The sequence below is a fragment of the Pseudophryne corroboree genome, chromosome 11 (genome assembly GCF_028390025.1).
Source record: "Pseudophryne corroboree isolate aPseCor3 chromosome 11, aPseCor3.hap2, whole genome shotgun sequence".
Classification (NCBI taxonomy): Eukaryota; Metazoa; Chordata; class Amphibia; order Anura; family Myobatrachidae; genus Pseudophryne; species Pseudophryne corroboree.
Genome location: NC_086454.1, coordinates 214,385,260 through 214,400,166, shown reverse-complemented (window position 1 = coordinate 214,400,166; position 14,907 = coordinate 214,385,260). Strand labels below are relative to the sequence as shown.

Sequence of the window (14,907 nt, the reverse complement as noted above, 5' to 3'; positions counted from 1 at the left end):
TCTATGCCCTTGCGCACTATCCTGATTTCTCCCGTCTGCTTACTTTGTGCCTTCCAACACACAATTCAAACTACAGGTAGTGCTGCAGGGCCCACACCCTTTTACTTGCCTCACAGAGCAGCTCTGGAGCTGTTACAGTGCCCAGATACTGCAAGAAATCAGCTTGAATGCTTCAGGGGCTGGGGCATTGCCAACATGAGCACCACACCGAAGGAGGGTGGGGGTGTTTAATGCGAACTTAGGGTCATCCAAGCGCCGCAAAAGGCCGCCATGCCCTGCATACCCCTTTTCTCTTTTCATATGCAGATGAGGGTTCCAGCCAACTTTGGCCCACTGCTTGGATGGCATTATCATATGCAAATCCATCTGCTGTAGGCCTTCCCCCAGGAATGCTGGCACTAGTTGTTGCATTTGGTTTGTTGTTTGGGGGTGCTTCAGTATTAGGCAGCCTTCTGCCCTCCCATGTTCATCTGAAAATATGTGTTCTCCCTGCAGTTGTTGTCCCCAGATGAGAGTTCCCTTGTGCTGCCTAAGTTGAATCTCCTTTACTTGACAGAGATGTGCCTGAGCAGCGGCCCTCCCCAGCCCTATCCCAAATCATACTTATTTTGCATAGGAGATACCATGGTCATGAAGATTGTTCTCCCAGGGTGAGGTTCATTCATTGCATTCTGGGTATGCTGACCCCTGTGATTTCCCCAAATGTGGGAAACTCGACTGCATTATTTGTGGTAGAGGGGGACTGTGTTTGTGCTTTCCTCTGGTCAGCTTTGGTAAAAGTCAGATTTCTTTGTCTCAGATCTTCCTCTAGCATTGTTCCTCTTTTGAGAGTTCCCTTGTGCTGCCTCAGTTGGATCTCCTTCACTTGACAGGGGGGTGCCCGAGCAGCGACCCTCCCCAGCTCTAGCCCAACTCCTACTTACCTGCCAGGTGAGATACTATGATCATGTAGGTGCTTCTCCCAGGGCAAGGCTCACCCATTGCACTCTGGGTGTGCTGCCCCTGTGATTTCCCCAAATGTGGGACACTTGACTGCATAATTTGTGGTTCCCCTGGTCGGCTCTCGTATAATTCAGATCTCTTTGTCTCAGGTCTCTACAGCTTAGTTTGCTGTCTGTTTCCACTTCTCTTTTCTTGAGCCGCTCCCTTCTATGCCCTTGCGCACTATCCTGACTTCTCCCGTCTGCTTACTTTGTGCCTTCCAATGCACAATGCAAACTACAGGTAGTGCTGCAGGGCCCACACCCTTTTACTTGTCTTACAGAGCAGCTCTGGAGCTGTTACAGTGCCCAGCTGCTGCAAGAAATCAGCTTGAATGCTTCAGGGGCTGGGGCATAGCCAACATGAGCCCACACCAAAGGAGGGTGGAGGTGTTTAATGCGAACTAGGGGTCACCCAAGCACCGCAAAAGGCCGCCATGCCCTGCACGCCCCTTTTCTCTTTTCATATGCAGACGAGGGTTGAAGCCAACTTTGACCCACTGCTTGGATGGCATTACCATATGCAAATCCATCTGCTGTAGGCCTTCCCCCAGGAATGCTTGCACTAGTTGTTGCATTTGGTTTGTTGTTTGGGGGTGCTTCAGTATTAGGCAGCCTTCTGCCCTCCCATGTTCATCTGAAAATATGTGTTCTCCCTGCAGTTGTTGTCCCCAGATGAGAGTTCCCTTGTGCTGCCTCAGTTGAATCTCCTTTACTTGACAGAGATGTGCCTGAGCAGCGGCCCTCCCCAGCCCTATCTCAAATCATACTTATTTTGCATAGGAGATACCATGGTCATGAAGATTGTTCTCCCAGGGTGAGGTTCATTCATTGCATTCTGGGTATGCTGACCCCTGTGATTTCCCCAAATGTGGGAAACTCGACTGCATTATTTGTGGTAGTGGAGGACTGTGTTTGTGCTTTCCTCTGGTCAGCTCTGGTAAAAGTCAGATTTCTTTGTCTCAGATCTTCCTCTAGCCTTGTTCTTCTTTCGAGAGTTCCCTTGTGCTGCCTCAGTTGGATCTCCTTCACTTGACAGGGGGGTGCCCGAGCAGCGACCCTCCCCAGCTCTAGCCCAACTCCTACTTACCTGCCAGGTGAGATACTATGATCAGGAAGGTGCTTCTCCCAGGGCAAGGCTCACCCATTGCAATCTGGGTGTGCTGCTCCTGCGATTTCCCCAAATGTGGGACACTTGACTGCATAATTTGTGTTTCCTCTGGTCGGCTCTCGTATAATTCAGATCTCTTTGTCTCAGGTCTCTCTCCAGCCTAGTTTGCTGTCTGTTTCCACTTCTCTTTTCTTGAGCCGCTCCCTTCTATGCCCTTGCGCACTATCCTGACTTCTCCCGTTTGCTTACTTTGTGCCTTCCAACGCACAATGCGAACTACAGGTAGTGCTGCAGGGCCCACACCCTTTAAGTTGCCTTACAGAGCAGCTCTGGAGCTGTTACAGTGCCCAGCTGCTGCAAGAAATCAGCTTGAATGCTTCAGGGGCTGGGGCATAGCCAACATGAGCCCCACACCGATGGAGGGTGGAGGTGTTTAATGCGAACTAGGGGTCATCCAAGCGCCGCAAAAGGCCGCCATGCCCTGCACGCCCCTTTTCTCTTTTCATATGCAGACGAGGGTTGAAGCCAACTTTGACCCACTGCTTGGATGACATCACCATATGCAAATCCATCTGCTGCAGGCCTTCCCCCAGGAATGCTTGCACTAGTTGTTGCATTTGGTTTGTTGTTTGGGGGTGCTTCAGTATTAGGCAGCCTTCTGCCCTCCCATGTTCATCTGAAAATATGTGTTCTCCCTGCAGTTGTTGTCCCCAGATGAGAGTTCCCTTGTGCTGCCTCAGTTGAATCTCCTTCACTTGACAGAGATGTGCCTGAGCAGCGGCCCTCCCCAGCCCTATCCCAAATCATACTTATTTTGCATAGGAGATAACATGGTCATGAAGATTGTTCTCCCAGGGTGAGGTTCATTCATTGCATTCTGGGTATGCTGACCCCTGTGATTTCCCCAAATGTGGGAAACTCGACTGCATTATTTGTGGTAGTGGGGGACTGTGTTTGTGCTTTCCTCTGGTCAGCTCTGGTAAAAGTCAGATTTCTTTGTCTCAGATCTTCCTCTAGCCTTGTTCTTCTTTCGAGAGTTCCCTTGTGCTGCCTCAGTTGGATCTCCTTCACTTGACAGGGGGGTGCCAGAGCAGCGACCCTCCCCAGCTCTAGCCCAACTCCTACTTACCTGCCAGGTGAGATACTATGATCATGAAGGTGCTTCTCCAAGGGCAAGGCTCACCCATTGCACTCTGGGTGTGCTACCCCTGTGATTTCCCCAAATGTGGGAAACTTGACTGCATAATTTGTGTTTCCACTGGTCGGCTTTCATATAATTCAGATCTCTTTGTCTAAGGTCTCTCTCCAGCCTAGTTTGCTGTCTGTTTCCACTTCTTTTTTTTTGAGCCCCTCCCTTCTATACCCTTGTGCACTATCCTGACTTCTCCTCCTGTCTGCTTACTTTGTGCCTTCCAATGCACAATGCAAACTACAGGTAGTGCTGCAGGGCCCACAACCTTTTACTTGCCTTACAGAGCAGCTCTGGAGCTGTTACAGTGCCAAGCTGCTGCAAGAAATCAGCTTGAATGCTGGGGCATTGCCAACATGAGCCCCACACCGAAGGAGGGTGGGGGTGTTTAATGCGAACTAAGGGTCATCCAAGCGCCGCAAAAGGCCGCCATGCCCTGCATACCCCTTTTCTCTTTTCATATGCAGATGAGGGTTCCAGCCAACTTTGGCCCACTGCTTGGATGACATCACTGTATGCAAATCCGTCTTCTGCAGACCTTCCCCCAGGAATGCTTGTACTAGTTGTTGCATTTGGTTTGTTGTTTGGGGGTGCTTCAGTATTAGGCAGCCTTCTGCCCTCCCATGTTCATTTCAAAATATGTGTTCTCCCTGCAGTTGTTGTCCCCAGATGAGAGTTCCCTTGTGCTGCCTCAGTTGAATCTCCTTTACTTGACAGAGATATGCCTGAGCAGCGGCCCTCCCCAGCCCTATCCCAAATCATACTTATTTTGCATAGGAGTTACCATGGTCATGAAGATTGTTCTCCCAGGGTGAGGTTCATTCATTGCATTCTGGGTATGCTGACCCCTGTGATTTCCCCAAATGTGGGAAACTCGACTGCATTATTTGTGGTAGTGGGGGACTGTGTTTGTGCTTTCCTCTGGTCAGCTCTGGTAAAAGTCAGATTTCTTTGTCTCAGATCTTCCTCTAGCCTTGTTCTTCTTTCGAGAGTTCCCTTGTGCTGCCTCAGTTGGATCTCCTTCACTTGACAGGGGGGTGCCCGAGCAGCGACCCTCCCCAGCTCTAGCCCAACTCCTACTTACCTGCCAGGTGAGATACTATGATCAGGAAGGTGCTTCTCCCAGGGCAAGGCTCACCCATTGCACTCTGGGTGTGCTGCTCCTGCGATTTCCCCAAATGTGGGACACTTGACTGCATAATTTGTGTTTCCTCTGGTCGGCTCTCGTATAATTCAGATCTCTTTGTCTCAGGTCTCTCTCCAGCCTAGTTTGCTGTCTGTTTCCACTTCTCTTTTCTTGAGCCGCTCCCTTCTATGCCCTTGCGCACTATCCTGACTTCTCCCGTCTGCTTACTTTGTGCCTTCCAACGCACAATGCGAACTACAGGTAGTGCTGCAGGGCCCACACCCTTTTAGTTGCCTTACAGAGCAGCTCTGGAGCTGTTACAGTGCCCAGCTTCTGCAAGAAATCAGCTGGAATGCTTCAGGGGCTGGGGCATTGCCAACATGAGCCCCACACCGAAGGAGGGTGGTGGTGTTTAATGCGAACTAAGGGTCATCCAAGCGCCGCAAAAGGCCGCCATGCCCTGCATACCCCTTTTCTCTTTTCATATGCAGATGAGGGTTCCAGCCAACTTTGGCCCACTGCTTGGATGACATCACTGTATGCAAATCCGTCTTCTGCAGACCTTCCCCCAGGAATGCTTGTACTAGTTGTTGCATTTGGTTTGTTGTTTGGGGGTGCTTCAGTATTAGGCAGCCTTCTGCCCTCCCATGTTCATTTGAAAATATGTGTTCTCCCTGCAGTTGTTGTCCCCAGATGAGAGTTCCCTTGTGCTGCCTCAGTTGAATCTTCTTTACTTGACAGATATATGCCTGAGCAGCGGCCCTCCCCAGCCCTATCCCAAATCATACTTATTTTGCATAGGAGATAACATGGTCATGAAGATTGTTCTCCCAGGGTGAGGTTCATTCATTGCATTCTGGGTATGCTGACCCCTGTGATTTCCCCAAATGTGGGAAACTCGACTGCATTATTTGTGGTAGTGGGGGACTGTGTTTGTGCTTTCCTCTGGTCAGCTCTGGTAAAAGTCAGATTTCTTTGTCTCAGATCTTCCTCTAGCCTTGTTCTTCTTTCGAGAGTTCCCTTGTGCTGCCTCAGTTGGATCTCCTTCACTTGACAGGGGGGTGCCAGAGCAGCGACCCTCCCCAGCTCTAGCCCAACTCCTACTTACCTGCCAGGTGAGATACTATGATCATGAAGGTGCTTCTCCAAGGGCATGGCTCACCCATTGCACTCTGGGTGTGCTGCCCCTGTGATTTCCCCAAATGTGGGAAACTTGACTGCATAATTTGTGTTTCCACTGGTCGGCTTTCATATAATTCAGATCTCTTTGTCTAAGGTCTCTCTCCAGCCTAGTTTGCTGTCTGTTTCCCTTTCTTTTTTTTTGAGCCCCTCCCTTCTTTACCCTTGTGCACTATCCTGACTTCTCCTCCTGTCTGCTTACTTTGTGCTTTCCAATGCACAATGCAAACTACAGGTAGTGCTGCAGGGCCCACAACCTTTTACTTGCCTTACAGAGCAGCTCTGGAGCTGTTACAGTGCCCAGCTGCTGCAAGAAATCAGCTTGAATGCTGGGGCATTGCCAACATGAGCCCCACACCGAAGGAGGGTGGGGGTGTTTAATGCGAACTAAGGGTCATCCAAGCGCCGCAAAAGGCCGCCATGCCCTGCATACCCCTTTTCTCTTTTCATATGCAGATGAGGGTTCCAGCCAACTTTGGCCCACTGCTTGGATGACATCACTGTATGCAAATCCGTCTTCTGCAGACCTTCCCCCAGGAATGCTTGTACTAGTTGTTGCATTTGGTTTGTTGTTTGGGGGTGCTTCAGTATTAGGCAGCCTTCTGCCCTCCCATGTTCATTTCAAAATATGTGTTCTCCCTGCAGTTGTTGTCCCCAGATGAGAGTTCCCTTGTGCTGCCTCAGTTGAATCTCCTTTACTTGACAGAGATATGCCTGAGCAGCGGCCCTCCCCAGCCCTATCCCAAATCATACTTATTTTGCATAGGAGTTACCATGGTCATGAAGATTGTTCTCCCAGGGTGAGGTTCATTCATTGCATTCTGGGTATGCTGACCCCTGTGATTTCCCCAAATGTGGGAAACTCGACTGCATTATTTGTGGTAGTGGGGGACTGTGTTTGTGCTTTCCTCTGGTCAGCTCTGGTAAAAGTCAGATTTCTTTGTCTCAGATCTTCCTCTAGCCTTGTTCTTCTTTCGAGAGTTCCCTTGTGCTGCCTCAGTTGGATCTCCTTCACTTGACAGGGGGGTGCCCGAGCAGCGACCCTCCCCAGCTCTAGCCCAACTCCTACTTATCTGCCAGGTGAGATACTATGATCAGGAAGGTGCTTCTCCCAGGGCAAGGCTCACCCATTGCACTCTGGGTGTGCTGCTCCTGCGATTTCCCCAAATGTGGGACACTTGACTGCATAATTTGTGTTTCCTCTGGTCGGCTCTCGTATAATTCAGATCTCTTTGTCTCAGGTCTCTCTCCAGCCTAGTTTGCTGTCTGTTTCCACTTCTCTTTTCTTGAGCCGCTCCCTTCTATGCCCTTGCGCACTATCCTGACTTCTCCCGTCTGCTTACTTTGTGCCTTCCAACGCACAATGCGAACTACAGGTAGTGCTGCAGGGCCCACACCCTTTTAGTTGCCTTACAGAGCAGCTCTGGAGCTGTTACAGTGCCCAGCTTCTGCAAGAAATCAGCTGGAATGCTTCAGGGGCTGGGGCATTGCCAACATGAGCCCCACACCGAAGGAGGGTGGGGGTGTTTAATGCGAACTAAGGGTCATCCAAGCGCCGCAAAAGGCCGCCATGCCCTGCATACCCCTTTTCTCTTTTCATATGCAGATGAGGGTTCCAGCCAACTTTGGCCCACTGCTTGGATGACATCACTGTATGCAAATCCGTCTTCTGCAGACCTTCCCCCAGGAATGCTTGTACTAGTTGTTGCATTTGGTTTGTTGTTTGGGGGTGCTTCAGTATTAGGCAGCCTTCTGCCCTCCCATGTTCATCTGAAAATATGTGTTCTCCCTGCAGTTGTTGTCCCCAGATGAGAGTTCCCTTGTGCTGCCTCAGTTGAATCGCCTTTACTTGACAGAGATGTGCCTGAGCAGCGGCCCTCCCCAGCCCTATCCCAAATCATACTTATTTTGCATAGGAGATACCATGGTCATGAAGATTGTTCTCCCAGGGTGAGGTTCATTCATTGCATTCTGGGTATGCTGACCCCTGTGATTTCCCCAAATGTGGGAAACTCGACTGCATTATTTGTGGTAGAGGGGGACTGTGTTTGTGCTTTCCTCTGGTCAGCTCTGGTAAAAGTCAGATTTCTTTGTCTCAGATCTTCCTCTAGCCTTGTTCCTCTTTCGAGAGTTCCCTTGTGCTGCCTCAGTTGGATCTCCTTCACTTGACAGGGGGGTGCCCGAGCAGCGACCCTCCCCAGCTCTAGCCCAACTCCTACTTACCTGCCAGGTGAGATACTATGATCATGAAGGTGCTTCTCCCAGGGCAAGGCTCACCCATTGCACTCTGGGTGTGCTGCTCCTGCAATTTCCCCAAATGTGGGACACTTGACTGCATAATTTGTGTTTCCCCTTGTCGGCTCTCGTATAATTCAGATCTCTTTGTCTCAGGTCTCTCTCCTGCCTAGTTTGCTGTCTGTTTCCACTTCTCTTTTCTTGAGCTGCTCCCTTCTATGCCCTTGCGCACTATCCTGACTTCTCCCGTCTGCTTACTTTGTGCCTTCCAATGCACAATGCAAACTACAGGTAGTGCTGCAGGGCCCACACCCTTTTACTTGCCTTACAGAGCAGCTCTGGAGCTGTTACAGTGCCCAGCTGCTGCAAGAAATCAGCTTGAATGCTTCAGGGGCTGGGGCATAGCCAACATGAGCCCCACACCGAAGGAGGGTGGAGGTGTTTAATGCGAACTAGGGGTCATCCAAGCGCCGCAAAAGGCCGCCATGCCCTGCACGCCCCTTTTCTCTTTTCATATGCAGACGAGGGTTGAAGCCAACGTTGACCCACTGCTTGGATGGCATTACCATATGCAAATCAATCTGCTGCAGGCCTTCCCCCAGGAATGCTTGCACTAGTTGTTGCATTTGGTTTGTTGTTTGGGGGTGCTTCAGTATTAGGCAGCCTTCTGCCCTCCCATATTCATCTGAAAATATGTGTTCTCCCTGCAGTAGTTGTCCCCAGATGAGAGTTCCCTTGTGCTGCCTCAGTTGAATCTCCTTTACTTGACAGAGATGTGCCTGAGCAGCGGCCCTCCCCAGCCCTATCCCAAATCATACTTATTTTGCATAGGAGATACCATGGTCATGAAGATTGTTCTCCCAGGGTGAGGTTCATTCATTGCATTCTGGGTATGCTGACCCCTGTGATTTCCCCAAATGTGGGAAACTCGACTGCATTATTTGTGGTAGTGGGGGACTGTGTTTGTGCTTTCCTCTGGTCAGCTCTGGTAAAAGTCAGATTTCTTTGTCTCAGATCTTCCTCTAGCCTTGTTCTTCTTTCGAGAGTTCCCTTGTGCTGCCTCAGTTGGATCTCCTTCACTTGACAGGGGGGTGCACGAGCAGCGACCCTCCCCAGCTCTAGCCCAACTCCTATTTACCTGCCAGGTGAGATAATATGATCAGGAAGGTGCTTCTCCCAGGGCAAGGCTCACCCATTGCACTCTGGGTGTGCTGCTCCTGCGATTTCCCCAAATGTGGGACACTTGACTGCATAATTTGTGTTTCCTCTGGTCGGCTCTCATATAATTCAGATCTCTTTGTCTCAGGTCTTTCTCCAGCCTAGTTTGCTGTCTGTTTCCACTTCTCTTTTCTTGAGCTGCTCCCTTCTATGCCCTTGCGCACTATCCTGACCTCTCCCGTCTGCTTACTTTGTGCCTTCCAACGCACAATGCATACTACAGGTAGTGCTGCAGGGCCCACACCCTTTTACATGCTTTACAGAGCAATTCTGGAGCTGTTACAGTGCCCAGCTGCTGCAAGAAATCATCTTGAATGCTTCAGGGGCTGGGGCATAGCCAACATGAGCCCCACACCGAAGGAGGGTTCATCCAAGCGCCACAAAAGGACGCCATGCCCTGCACATCCCTTTTTTCTTTTCATATGCAGACGAGGGTTGAAGCCAACTTTGACCCACTGCTTGGATCACATCACCATATGCAAATCCATCTGCTGCAGGCCTTCCCCCAGGAATGCTTGCACTAGTTGTTGCATTTGGTTTGTTGTTTGGGGGTGCTTCAGTATTAGGCAGCCTTCTGCCCTCCCATGTTCATCTGAAAATATGTGTTCTCCCTGCAGTTGTTGTCCCCAGATGAGAGTTCCCTTGTGCTGCCTCAGTTGAATCTCCTTTACTTGACAGAGATGTGCCTGAGCAGTGGCCCTCCCCAGCCCTATCCCAAATCATACTTATTTTGCATAGGAGATACCATGGTCATGAAGATTGTTCTCCCAGGGTGAGGTTCATTCATTGCATTCTGGGTATGCTGACCCCTGTGATTTCCCCAAATGTGGGAAACTCGACTGCATTATTTGTGGTAGTGGGGGACTGTGTTTGTGCTTTCTTCTGGTCAACTCTGGTAAAAATCAGATTTCTTTGTCTCAGATCTTCCTCTAGCCTTGTTCCTCTTTCGAGAGTTCCCTTGTGCTGCCTCAGTTGGATCTCCTTCACTTGACAGGGGGGTACCCGAGCAGCGACCCTCCCCAGCTCTAGCCCAACTCCTACTTACCTGCCAGGTGAGATACTATGATCATGTAGGTGCTTCTCCCAGGGCAAGGCTCACCCATTGCACTCTGGGTGTGCTGCCCCTGTGATTTCCCCAAATGTGGGAAACTTGACTGCATAATTTGTGTTTCCCCTGGTCGTCTCTCGTATAATTCAGATCTCTTTGTCTCAGGTCTCTCTCCAGCCTAGTTTGCTGTCTGTTTCCACTTCTCTTTTCTTGAGCCGCTCCCTTCTATGCCCTCCCGTCTGCTTACTTTGTGCCTTCCAACACACAATGCAAACTACAGGTAGTGCTGCAGGGCCCACACCCTTTTACTTGCCTCACAGAGCAGCTCTGGAGCTGTTACAGTGCCCAGCTGCTGCAAGAAATCAGCTTGAATGATTCCGGGGCTGGGGCATAGCCAACATGAGCCCCACACCGAAGGAGGGTTCATCCAAGCGCCACAAAAGGACGCCATGCCCTGCACATCCCTTTTTTCTTTTCATATGCAGACGAAGGTTGAAGCCAACTTTGACCCACTGCTTGGATCACATCACCATATGCAAATCCATCTGCTGCAGGCCTTCCCCCAGGAATGCTTGCACTAGTTGTTGCATTTGGTTTGTTGTTTGGGGGTGCTTCAGTATTAGGCAGCCTTCTGCCCTCCCATGTTCATCTGAAAATATGTGTTCTCCCTGCAGTTGTTGTCCCCAGATGAGAGTTCCCTTTTGCTGCCTCAGTTGAATCTCCTTTACTTGACAGAGATGTGCCTGAGCAGCGGCCCTCCCCAGCCCTATCCCAAATCATACTTATTTTGCATAGGAGATACCATGGTCATGAAGATTGTTCTCCCAGGGTGAGGTTCATTCATTGCATTCTGGGTATGCTGACCCCTGGGATTTCCCCAAATGTGGGAAACTCGACTGTATTATTTGTGGTAGTGGGGGACTGTGTTTGTGCTTTCTTCTGGTCAACTCTGGTAAAAATCAGATTTCTTTGTCTCAGATCTTCCTCTAGCCTTGTTCCTCTTTCGAGAGTTCCCTTGTGCTGCCTCAGTTGGATCTCCTTCACTTGACAGGGGGGTACCCGAGCAGCGACCCTCCCCAGCTCTAGCCCAACTCCTACTTACCTGCCAGGTGAGATACTATGATCATGTAGGTGCTTCTCCCAGGGCAAGGCTCACCCATTGCACTCTGGGTGTGCTGCCCCTGTGATTTCCCCAAATGTGGGAAACTTGACTGCATAATTTGTGTTTCCCCTGGTCGTCTCTCGTATAATTCAGATCTCTTTGTCTCAGTTCTTTCTCCAGCCTAGTTTGCTGTCTGTTTCCACTTCTCTTTTCTTGAGCCGCTCCCTTCTATGCCCTTGCGCACTATCCTGACCTCTCCCGTCTGCTTACTTTGTGCCTTCCAACGCACAATGCATACTACAGGTAGTGCTGCAGGGCCCACACCCTTTTACATGCTTTACAGAGCAACTCTGGAGCTGTTACAGTGCCCAGCTGCTGCAAGAAATCATCTTGAATGCTTCAGGGGCTTGGGCATAGCCAACATGAGCCCCACACCGAAGGAGGGTTCATCCAAGCGCCACAAAAGGACGACATGCCCTGCACATCCCTTTTTTCTTTTCATATGCAGACGAGGGTTGAAGCCAACTTTGACCCACTGCTTGGATCACATCACCATATGCAAATCCATCTGCTGCAGGCCTTCCCCCAGGAATGCTTGCACTAGTTGTTGCATTTGGTTTGTTGTTTGGGGGTGCTTCAGTATTAGGCAGCCTTCTGCCCTCCCATGTTCATCTGAAAATATGTGTTCTCCCTGCAGTTGTTGTCCCCAGATGAGAGTTCCCTTGTGCTGCCTCAGTTGAATCTCCTTTACTTGACAGAGATGTGCCTGAGCAGTGGCCCTCCCCAGCCCTATCCCAAATCATACTTATTTTGCATAGGAGATACCATGGTCATGAAGATTGTTCTCCCAGGGTGAGGTTCATTCATTGCATTCTGGGTATGCTGACCCCTGTGATTTCCCCAAATGTGGGAAACTCGACTGCATTATTTGTGGTAGTGGGGGACTGTGTTTGTGCTTTCTTCTGGTCAACTCTGGTAAAAATCAGATTTCTTTGTCTCAGATCTTCCTCTAGCCTTGTTCCACTTTCCAGAGTTCCCTTGTGCTGCCTCAGTTGGATCTCCTTCACTTGACAGGGGGGTACCCAAGCAGCGACCCTCCCCAGCTCTAGCCCAACTCCTACTTACCTGCCAGGTGAGATACTATGATCATGTAGGTGCTTCTCCCAGGGCAAGGCTCACCCATTGCACTCTGGGTGTGCTGCCCCTGTGATTTCCCCAAATGTGGGAAACTTGACTGCATAATTTGTGTTTCCCCTGGTCGTCTCTCGTATAATTCAGATCTCTTTGTCTCAGGTCTCTCTCCAGCCTAGTTTGCTGTCTGTTTCCACTTCTCTTTTCTTGAGCCGCTCCCTTCTATGCCCTCCCGTCTGCTTACTTTGTGCCTTCCAACACACAATGCAAACTACAGGTAGTGCTGCAGGGCCCACACCCTTTTACTTGCCTCACAGAGCAGCTCTGGAGCTGTTACAGTGCCCAGCTGCTGCAAGAAATCAGCTTGAATGATTCAGGGGCTGGGGCATAGCCAACATGAGCCCCACACCGAAGGAGGGTTCATCCAAGCGCCACAAAAGGACGCCATGCCCTGCACATCCCTTTTTTCTTTTCATATGCAGACGAAGGTTGAAGCCAACTTTGACCCACTGCTTGGATCACATCACCATATGCAAATCCATCTGCCGCAGGCCTTCCCCCAGGAATGCTTGCACTAGTTGTTGCATTTGGTTTGTTGTTTGGGGGTGCTTCAGTATTAGGCAGCCTTCTGCCCTCCCATGTTCATCTGAAAATATGTGTTCTCCCTGCAGTTGTTGTCCCCAGATGAGAGTTCCCTTTTGCTGCCTCAGTTGAATCTCCTTTACTTGACAGAGATGTGCCTGAGCAGCGGCCCTCCCCAGCCCTATCCCAAATCATACTTATTTTGCATAGGAGATACCATGGTCATGAAGATTGTTCTCCCAGGGTGAGGTTCATTCATTGCATTCTGGGTATGCTGACCCCTGGGATTTCCCCAAATGTGGGAAACTCGACTGTATTATTTGTGGTAGTGGGGGACTGTGTTTGTGCTTTCTTCTGGTCAACTCTGGTAAAAATCAGATTTCTTTGTCTCAGATCTTCCTCTAGCCTTGTTCCTCTTTCGAGAGTTCCCTTGTGCTGCCTCAGTTGGATCTCCTTCACTTGACAGGGGGGTGCCCGAGCAGCGACCCTCCCCAGCTCTAGCCCAACTCCTACTTACCTGCCAGGTGAGATACTATGATCATGTAGGTGCTTCTCCCAGGGCAAGGCTCACCCATTGCACTCTGGGTGTGCTGCCCCTGTGATTTCCCCAAATGTGGGAAACTTGACTGCATAATTTGTGTTTCCCCTGGTCGTCTCTCGTATAATTCAGATCTCTTTGTCTCAGTTCTTTCTCCAGCCTAGTTTGCTGTCTGTTTCCACTTCTCTTTTCTTGAGCCGCTCCCTTCTATGCCCTTGCGCACTATCCTGACCTCTCCCGTCTGCTTACTTTGTGCCTTCCAACGCACAATGCATACTACAGGTAGTGCTGCAGGGCCCACACCCTTTTGCATGCTTTACAGAGCAACTCTGGAGCTGTTACAGTGCCCAGCTGCTGCAAGAAATCATCTTGAATGCTTCAGGGGCTTGGGCATAGCCAACATGAGCCCCACACCGAAGGAGGGTTCATCCAAGCGCCACAAAAGGACGACATGCCCTGCACATCCCTTTTTTCTTTTCATATGCAGACGAGGGTTGAAGCCAACTTTGACCCACTGCTTGGATGACATCACCATATGCAAATCCATCTGCTGCAGGCCTTCCCCCAGGAATGCTTGCACTAGTTGTTGCATTTGGTTTGTTGTTTGGGGGTGCTTCAGTATTAGGCAGCCTTCTGCCCTCCCATGTTCATCTGAAAATATGTGTTCTCCCTGCAGTTGTTGTCCCCAGATGAGAGTTCCCTTGTGCTGCCTCAGTTGAATCTCCTTTACTTGACAGAGATGTGCCTGAGCAGCGGCCCTCCCCAGCCCTATCCCAAATCATACTTATTTTGCATAGGAGATACCATGGTCATGAAGATTGTTCTCCCAGGGTTAGGTTCATTCATTGCATTCTGGGTATGCTGACCCCTGTGATTTCCCTAAATGTGGGAAACTCGACTGCATTATTTGTGGTAGTGGAGGACTGTGTTTGTGCTTTCTTCTGGTCAACTCTGGTAAAAATCAGATTTCTTTGTCTCAGATCTTCCTCTAGCCTTGTTCCTCTTTCGAGAGTTCCCTTGTGCTGCCTCAGTTGGATCTCCTTCACTTGACAGGGGGGTACCCGAGCAGCTACCCTCCCCAGCTCTAGCCCAACTCCTACTTACCTGCCAGGTGAGATACTATGATCATGTAGGTGCTTCTCCCAGGGCAAGGCTCACCCATTGCACTCTGGGTGTGCTGCCCCTGTGATTTCCCCAAATGTGGGAAACTTGACTGTATAATTTGTGTTTCCCCTGGTCGTCTCTCGTATAATTCAGATCTCTTTGTCTCAGGTCTCTCTCCAGCCTAGTTTGCTGTCTGTTTCCACTTCTCTTTTCTTGAGCCGCTCCCTTCTATGCCCTTGCGCACTATCCTGACTTCTCCCGTCTGCTTACTTTGTGCCTTCCAACACACAATGCAATCTACAGGTAGTGCTGCAGGGCCCACACCCTTTTACTTGCCTCACAGAGCAGCTCTGGAGCTGTTACA

The 14,907-nt window shown here is 50.2% G+C and overlaps 25 non-coding genes and 1 pseudogene across 25 annotated transcripts; all 26 read left to right on the top strand.

Annotated features, from left to right (window-relative positions):
* The first annotated feature begins 599 nt into the window (after positions 1-599).
* LOC134970541 (U1 spliceosomal RNA) lies at positions 600-763 on the top strand. The gene has a single exon (XR_010189845.1). It is a non-coding gene; the product is annotated as a U1 spliceosomal RNA (small nuclear RNA).
* A 152-nt stretch (positions 764-915) lies between these two features.
* On the top strand, positions 916-1,078 carry LOC134970931 (U1 spliceosomal RNA). Its single transcript, XR_010190149.1, has one exon. It is a non-coding gene; the product is annotated as a U1 spliceosomal RNA (small nuclear RNA).
* Positions 1,079-1,746: 668 nt separating this feature from the next.
* LOC134970484 (U1 spliceosomal RNA) lies at positions 1,747-1,910 on the top strand. Its single transcript, XR_010189798.1, has one exon. It is a non-coding gene; the product is annotated as a U1 spliceosomal RNA (small nuclear RNA).
* Positions 1,911-2,062: 152 nt separating this feature from the next.
* On the top strand, positions 2,063-2,225 carry LOC134970885 (U1 spliceosomal RNA). The gene has a single exon (XR_010190113.1). It is a non-coding gene; the product is annotated as a U1 spliceosomal RNA (small nuclear RNA).
* Positions 2,226-2,896: 671 nt separating this feature from the next.
* Positions 2,897-3,060, top strand: LOC134970637 (U1 spliceosomal RNA). The gene has a single exon (XR_010189923.1). It is a non-coding gene; the product is annotated as a U1 spliceosomal RNA (small nuclear RNA).
* Positions 3,061-3,212: 152 nt separating this feature from the next.
* On the top strand, positions 3,213-3,375 carry LOC134970937 (U1 spliceosomal RNA). Its single transcript, XR_010190153.1, has one exon. It is a non-coding gene; the product is annotated as a U1 spliceosomal RNA (small nuclear RNA).
* Positions 3,376-4,040: 665 nt separating this feature from the next.
* Positions 4,041-4,204, top strand: LOC134970580 (U1 spliceosomal RNA). The gene has a single exon (XR_010189876.1). It is a non-coding gene; the product is annotated as a U1 spliceosomal RNA (small nuclear RNA).
* Positions 4,205-4,356: 152 nt separating this feature from the next.
* Positions 4,357-4,519, top strand: LOC134970821 (U1 spliceosomal RNA). The gene has a single exon (XR_010190073.1). It is a non-coding gene; the product is annotated as a U1 spliceosomal RNA (small nuclear RNA).
* Positions 4,520-5,190: 671 nt separating this feature from the next.
* Positions 5,191-5,354, top strand: LOC134970636 (U1 spliceosomal RNA). The gene has a single exon (XR_010189922.1). It is a non-coding gene; the product is annotated as a U1 spliceosomal RNA (small nuclear RNA).
* Positions 5,355-5,506: 152 nt separating this feature from the next.
* Positions 5,507-5,669, top strand: LOC134970953 (U1 spliceosomal RNA). Its single transcript, XR_010190155.1, has one exon. It is a non-coding gene; the product is annotated as a U1 spliceosomal RNA (small nuclear RNA).
* Positions 5,670-6,334: 665 nt separating this feature from the next.
* On the top strand, positions 6,335-6,498 carry LOC134970578 (U1 spliceosomal RNA). The gene has a single exon (XR_010189875.1). It is a non-coding gene; the product is annotated as a U1 spliceosomal RNA (small nuclear RNA).
* A 152-nt stretch (positions 6,499-6,650) lies between these two features.
* Positions 6,651-6,813, top strand: LOC134970874 (U1 spliceosomal RNA). Its single transcript, XR_010190106.1, has one exon. It is a non-coding gene; the product is annotated as a U1 spliceosomal RNA (small nuclear RNA).
* Positions 6,814-7,484: 671 nt separating this feature from the next.
* On the top strand, positions 7,485-7,648 carry LOC134970540 (U1 spliceosomal RNA). The gene has a single exon (XR_010189844.1). It is a non-coding gene; the product is annotated as a U1 spliceosomal RNA (small nuclear RNA).
* Positions 7,649-7,800: 152 nt separating this feature from the next.
* On the top strand, positions 7,801-7,936 carry LOC134970852 (U1 spliceosomal RNA; annotated as a pseudogene).
* A 698-nt stretch (positions 7,937-8,634) lies between these two features.
* LOC134970522 (U1 spliceosomal RNA) lies at positions 8,635-8,798 on the top strand. The gene has a single exon (XR_010189829.1). It is a non-coding gene; the product is annotated as a U1 spliceosomal RNA (small nuclear RNA).
* Positions 8,799-8,950: 152 nt separating this feature from the next.
* LOC134970863 (U1 spliceosomal RNA) lies at positions 8,951-9,113 on the top strand. The gene has a single exon (XR_010190097.1). It is a non-coding gene; the product is annotated as a U1 spliceosomal RNA (small nuclear RNA).
* Positions 9,114-9,759: 646 nt separating this feature from the next.
* LOC134970619 (U1 spliceosomal RNA) lies at positions 9,760-9,923 on the top strand. The gene has a single exon (XR_010189909.1). It is a non-coding gene; the product is annotated as a U1 spliceosomal RNA (small nuclear RNA).
* A 152-nt stretch (positions 9,924-10,075) lies between these two features.
* Positions 10,076-10,238, top strand: LOC134970924 (U1 spliceosomal RNA). Its single transcript, XR_010190143.1, has one exon. It is a non-coding gene; the product is annotated as a U1 spliceosomal RNA (small nuclear RNA).
* Positions 10,239-10,864: 626 nt separating this feature from the next.
* LOC134970724 (U1 spliceosomal RNA) lies at positions 10,865-11,028 on the top strand. Its single transcript, XR_010189994.1, has one exon. It is a non-coding gene; the product is annotated as a U1 spliceosomal RNA (small nuclear RNA).
* Positions 11,029-11,180: 152 nt separating this feature from the next.
* Positions 11,181-11,343, top strand: LOC134970923 (U1 spliceosomal RNA). Its single transcript, XR_010190142.1, has one exon. It is a non-coding gene; the product is annotated as a U1 spliceosomal RNA (small nuclear RNA).
* A 646-nt stretch (positions 11,344-11,989) lies between these two features.
* LOC134970618 (U1 spliceosomal RNA) lies at positions 11,990-12,153 on the top strand. The gene has a single exon (XR_010189908.1). It is a non-coding gene; the product is annotated as a U1 spliceosomal RNA (small nuclear RNA).
* Positions 12,154-12,305: 152 nt separating this feature from the next.
* LOC134970921 (U1 spliceosomal RNA) lies at positions 12,306-12,468 on the top strand. The gene has a single exon (XR_010190141.1). It is a non-coding gene; the product is annotated as a U1 spliceosomal RNA (small nuclear RNA).
* Positions 12,469-13,094: 626 nt separating this feature from the next.
* Positions 13,095-13,258, top strand: LOC134970722 (U1 spliceosomal RNA). Its single transcript, XR_010189993.1, has one exon. It is a non-coding gene; the product is annotated as a U1 spliceosomal RNA (small nuclear RNA).
* Positions 13,259-13,410: 152 nt separating this feature from the next.
* Positions 13,411-13,573, top strand: LOC134970920 (U1 spliceosomal RNA). The gene has a single exon (XR_010190140.1). It is a non-coding gene; the product is annotated as a U1 spliceosomal RNA (small nuclear RNA).
* A 646-nt stretch (positions 13,574-14,219) lies between these two features.
* On the top strand, positions 14,220-14,383 carry LOC134970688 (U1 spliceosomal RNA). The gene has a single exon (XR_010189966.1). It is a non-coding gene; the product is annotated as a U1 spliceosomal RNA (small nuclear RNA).
* Positions 14,384-14,535: 152 nt separating this feature from the next.
* Positions 14,536-14,698, top strand: LOC134970912 (U1 spliceosomal RNA). The gene has a single exon (XR_010190133.1). It is a non-coding gene; the product is annotated as a U1 spliceosomal RNA (small nuclear RNA).
* The last annotated feature ends 209 nt before the right edge of the window (positions 14,699-14,907 follow it).